This window comes from Nicotiana tabacum, chromosome 21 (genome assembly GCF_000715075.1).
Source record: "Nicotiana tabacum cultivar K326 chromosome 21, ASM71507v2, whole genome shotgun sequence".
Taxonomy (NCBI): Eukaryota; Viridiplantae; Streptophyta; class Magnoliopsida; order Solanales; family Solanaceae; genus Nicotiana; species Nicotiana tabacum.
The window spans coordinates 29,530,380-29,536,379 of record NC_134100.1 but is presented as its reverse complement, the minus strand read 5'-3'; positions in this window follow the sequence as shown (position 1 = coordinate 29,536,379).

The window sequence follows — 6,000 nt, the reverse complement described above, 5'->3', positions numbered from 1 at the left end:
CTCTTGGGCCGGTTGGCCAAATGGGCCGTCGAAATCAGCAGGTACGATATCGAGTATCGACCCCAAACTTCCATAAAATCGCAAATTCTGACAGACTTCGTGGTCGACTTTACGCCGACCTTAATACCCGAAGTCGAAAGGGAATTATCTCTTACCTCGGGGACTACCTCAGGAATTTGGACCCTTTTTATGGATGGTGCCTCAAATGCAAAAGGGTCCGGGCTTGGCATCGTGTTAAAACTACCTAGAGGGAATGTAGTTAGATAGTCTATTAGAACTATGAAATTGACTAATAATGAGGTCATAATCGCAAGTCTCGAATTAGCTAAAAGCCTTGGGGCAGAGGTGATCAAAGCTAAGTGATACTCATTCCTCATAGTAAATCAAGTCAATGGGACGTTTGAAGTGAAAGAGCAATGAATGTGAAGATACTTAGACAAATTACAGGTAATACGACTTCAATTTGGACCCCGCATCACGTGCCCGAGATCAGAGCAGCGAGGCCGATCCTCTGGCTAACTTGGACTCGTCGGTCAATATCGATAAATTAAGTTTGGGAATGATAGTACAAACCATAATTTCGGTGATAGAAGAAGGACAAGCCTAAGTAAATTTGACGAGTTTAACTTGAGATTGGAGGAACAAATACATAGACGACTTGAAGATCGGAAAATTTCCCTCGGATCCCAATGAATCGAGGGCCCTGCATACCAAAGCTGCCAGATTTAGCTTGGTTGAAGGGACATTGTTTAGAAGAATATTCGATAGCCCGCTAGCCATATGCTTGGGGCCAAGAGATACCAAATATGCCTTGAAAGAAGTTCACGAAGACGCTTGCAGGAACCATTAAGGGGCAAAGTCTTTGGTTTCAGAAATTAATCAGAGCCGGCTATTAATGGACAAAAATGGAGAAAGATGCGAAGGACTTCGTACGAAGATGTGATGACTTCCAGAGACACGCATCGATGATCCATCAATCGGAAAAGATACTCCACTTGGTCTTGTCCCCATGACCATTTATGAAATAGGGATGAACACCATCAGTACCCTACCGTGGCCACCCGGTAAGGCTCAACTCATACTATTCATGACCGATTATTTTCCAAATGGGTCGAAGCTCAAGCGTTCGAAAATGTCTGGGAGAAAAAAGTCATTGACTTCATTTGGGACTACATAATATGTCAATTTGGGATACCGGCCGAGATCGTTTATGATAATGGGAAACAATTCATCGGCAATAAGGTAAATAAATTATTCGAAGATCATAAGTTCAAGAAGGTACTATCAACACCTTACTACCCTAGTAGGAACAAACATGTAGAATCAACAAACAAGACAATACTTCAAAACCTGAAAAAGAGATTGACTGATGCCAAAGGGAAATGGAAGGAAATCCTGCCCGAAATCCTGTGGGCATACCATACGACCATGAAGTCTAGTAACGGAGCCACCCCATTTTTATTGGTCTACGGGGTCGAAGTCTTAATATCAGTCGAAGTGGGAGAACCAAGCATCAGGTCCCAATATGCGATAGTAGAATCAAATGGCAAGGCCATGATCATGAGCCTGGAACTATTGGATGAAATATGGGAGGCCGCCCTAGTTCGTTTGGCCGCCTAGAAACAACGAATAGAAAGATACTAGAACTGAAGGGCCAACCTCCGACTCTTTGAGATCGGGGACTTGGTGTTGAGGAAAGTAACATTACACACCCGAAACCTGAACGAGGGGAATCTAGAACCGAATTGGGAAGGACCATATCGAGTCGTAGGAACTACCGGCAAAGGTCTGTACAAACTCGATGCTAGAAACTGTGTGCGACTACCGAACAAGTGGAAAGTGACACACTTAAAGCGATTCTACTGCTATGGTACAAACTCAATTACTTATTAATCATGTTATGAATCAGACTAACATTTGCAGGTAAACGGCCGAGGATGAACGTGGCTATTAGGTTTGAAAGCACGCATTGCACATTTTTTACCGTGAACCAGTTTTTCCCAAAATGGGTTTTCTGACGAGGTTTTTAACGAGGCAACTGTATTAGTGAAATTTAGACTTGCCACGTGGGTCTATTAAATGGCGACACGTGTCAGCAAAGTTTGAAGAAAAGTGAAGAATGACATGTAAAGATGATATGTGAAACACCCCCGGGACCGAACATACTCGTACCATGCCTGTTAGCCTCGGAACTGATCATCATGAAATAGCCCGGATCAGGTGCGGGAGAATATCTCATAATTACAAATGAGGAAGGAATCAATTAATCTCGGATTATATGAGATTTACCATCATTACACCATCAGTTACAAATCAATTATTAATAAATGCAATAAATGATTGTAACTGTCATAACAATGCAATCAATTACAAGATTAACTCAACAGGTACGAGATTGACTCAACAGGCATGGGATTGACTCAACAGGCACAGGATAGACTCATCAGTTACGGAATTAACTCATCAATTACGGAATTAACTCATCAGTTACGGAATTCCAGCTTTTACACAGTTGTTACAAGTCTTCCAAAAATAATGGATGGATTGAGTAAATGCTCATAATGGTCCCATAATTCAAGGAGACTAGTTACTTAGATTTAGCCCTATAAATAGACATACTTTTACCACCATCTGGGGAATCTAATTTTCTTCTCTACAATTCTATACATTGTAATTTATAGCATATTGCTCTCAAGTTAGCCATAGTTCGGCCCTTAAAGCTCTGTTCGGCTCATTATCCTATCGAGGATCATTCAATAAGAATTCTTTCTTCTCTGCTTTATTTTTATTATATTATCTGTCATTGAATTTATTTCACTTCTCTATCACATTGTATTAACGAAATTTTATATCTTTCGGATTGAATCGGTTGCTTGTGGCCCGTCATATAAAATTATTGCTTTGACCTTGAAAACTATTTTTTGGGTTAAACAGTTTGGTTCCGTTGTCGGGACCTTAAGCAAATTTGCTATTCATCCAAAGATAGTAACAATTTTTGTTAATATTTGCTTGTTTTCAGTTTAATCCTTCATCATGGCCAAAATTTACCAATCAACACAGTTGAGGACAACCAAGTTGGAAATGGCTCTACCATGCAAAATAAAAAGGGAAGAATAGCCATGATAATGATATGTAAGAAACAAGCAAAGAAAAATAGAGAATGTATATCGATATATTGGTACCGCAACATCAATACCATAACTGATTATAACGGATCTGTATGAAACAGTTCCGGAACAGGAGGTTCAGATACACCAGGTAATTTTAATTTGCAAAATTTAGTTCTAACCTTACAGGAACAGAATGAGCGGATAAAACACCTCTGGGAATTCCTATCTATCCTACGAGAATGATATGCATAATCGTTGCAGCACCGGAATTTAAACAAAAGAAGACACGGTAAGTCGAATCGACACTTATAAGATGTCCAAAAACAGGTTCGAAAACCAAACCGAGGTGATTCCAAATCCGATTGAAGGAGTCAAAAAAATAACGCCGGACCTTCCCAGGACTGAGGAGTAAAATTTACATTCGATATAATACAAAACTTCGAATAGAGGAAGACACGTTCATTCAATTGAAAGTCAAAAATAGGTCTAGAGATCAAGCGGATGTGATTCTTGGATGATCCGAATCTAAACGCAAAAATCTAAAAATAGGTCCGAGCAAAAGAGATACGAGATTTTCTTCACGGGCTGAAAAAGATCCGGATCTACTCGAACAAGTAAGGAATTACCTTGCTAAATTGTAAAATTTCATAGGAAAAGAATGAAGATTAGGAGGAACATGGGTAAAACAGCCACGAGATTGCTTACAAAAATACCACACCTAACAACTGAAAAAGAAGAGATAGCCGCGGGATGGAATAGACCACGAGGAAGGAAGGTTCATTAATAACCTTGGACAATTATACAAATATTTTTGGAAGCAATCATTGAACCGAAGGCATCAGAAGCCACGACGTCAAATGCTGAAGAACTAGAAATTATCATTGACTTCCCAAATAGGAAGGTTTACGTTGGTAGATACTGGACACCGATTATAAAGGTAAGTTGATTAAACTTTTACATGTTAACAAAAATTGCTTTGCTTGCTTCCATGCTAACATAACAGGTGTACCACCGAAGGTAAAGGTTTATATACTCAATATTGACCCGCGGTATAATCCGGTCAAGCAAAAGAAGAAACTAGAGTCAAATAATAAAAGATAAAGTTACAGAACTTTGAAAGATCGGTTTAGTCTGAAAAGTCGAATCATTCGAACTTGCTATCTAACAACAACGCATCATTACTTTCAAAATTCCGAGGAGAAAGATGATTGTCGATACACCAAATTATCTCGGATGTCTCGGTAAATGCCAGTTTAATTCAAGAAGATAAAGGTACACATTCTCCCATCTATTATAAAATGCTCTTAGATACGGAAACTACATATCTACATTTTGATAAGTTGGCATTAATTGTAGTTGCCCTAAATCTAAGGCTTTATTTCAATGTCATTCAATTCCCGTAGTCACTATATTTTTATTACGCAATATTTTGCATAAACATGAATTGTCAGGAAGGCTAGCTAAATTAGTAGTCGAACTAAGTGAATGTGATATTATTTATCAGCCACGTACGACTATAAAATGACAAATTTAGCAGATTTCATGATTAATCTTAGCTCGAACATATTACCCGAAGATAAAAAAAATAGTACATATTATTTCTGGGATAATTCTCGGGATCTAGACCTTCTACACAATTAGGTCCACAAGTACTAAACTTTCCGAGTTAGGGACAACGCTTAATGCCTATCAGGGAAAGTAGTTAGATAATTCATAAAAGTTATTTTATTACTAACAACAAAGCCGAGTATGAAGCATATGCTACAGGGCTTAAACTAGCTTGGGGAATCAGAGCAAAAATATTAATTTAACGATTGATCAAATCCAAGAAAACTATGCACCCCAAGAAAATCGAGCCGAATGTGCTAGTCTCGGATCTACTGCTGATATCACTGACTCAGAAAGCAACTCCGGGCACTTATTGAGAAATATCGTTTCCGGATCAAACAGTCTCGGGATCGAGCCATCTCTTATTTAGGCGATCCCTGATCTATCATCAATTAGAATGAAAATGAGGTAAGCCTAACTAATTTAATTTGGAATTGGCATAATAAATTCATTTATTACTTGTAGAATGGGACTTTATCCAAAGACAAGCATGCTCTCGATAACTCTGAGTGCGTCTCATCCGTACTACCTGCCTTGATGAAGGAGAACTATATTTGAGAATATTCAAGGCTCCCAAAATCTAAAATGCCACATGGACCAAACAAACAAAATATATGATGTGAGAAATTTATAAAGAAAGCAGTGAAAATTACTCCGATAATAAGGCTTTAAATCAAAAACTCATCAAAGTCAGAATGAATAGCTCAAATCGAGATATGGCATGATCCTCGACAACATTTTGGAACCTCCGTAGTTCCCGGCCAGAGTACAAAATATTTGATAAAAAGAGCTTTGGTACCATCCCTATGTTGGAACTGGACCATTTGAAAGTCCATCAATATCGAAACTAACTATCCTACTGGGGACTATTAGACCGCAAACTGTCAAATTATGATTCCAGTGTTTGAGTTCTCATACCTCAAAACTCAAACACTAGGGAGATTACTTATACTTGAAGATTAGTCAGTTTGACCTGACATTATTTACCAGCTCAACTCAGTTAATTGTATTACTCATATCAAGCACAAACACTTCAAACAGTGTTGAATGAGTTCTTCAAAAATACATATACTACACGTACACGAAAAGGATCGAGAACTCCATGTCAGAGTCAAGAATCCCACGATAAAAAATGAGAGTTTTATATCTAAGTCAAGATAAAGGTATGCAAATATGCCACCAGAATAAAGTTCACTTTGAACAAACACGTGACTTATATTCGGTCCAACAACGACCATCCAAGTTAAGTATATAGGCCTTTCTTAATGACTAATTATATTAT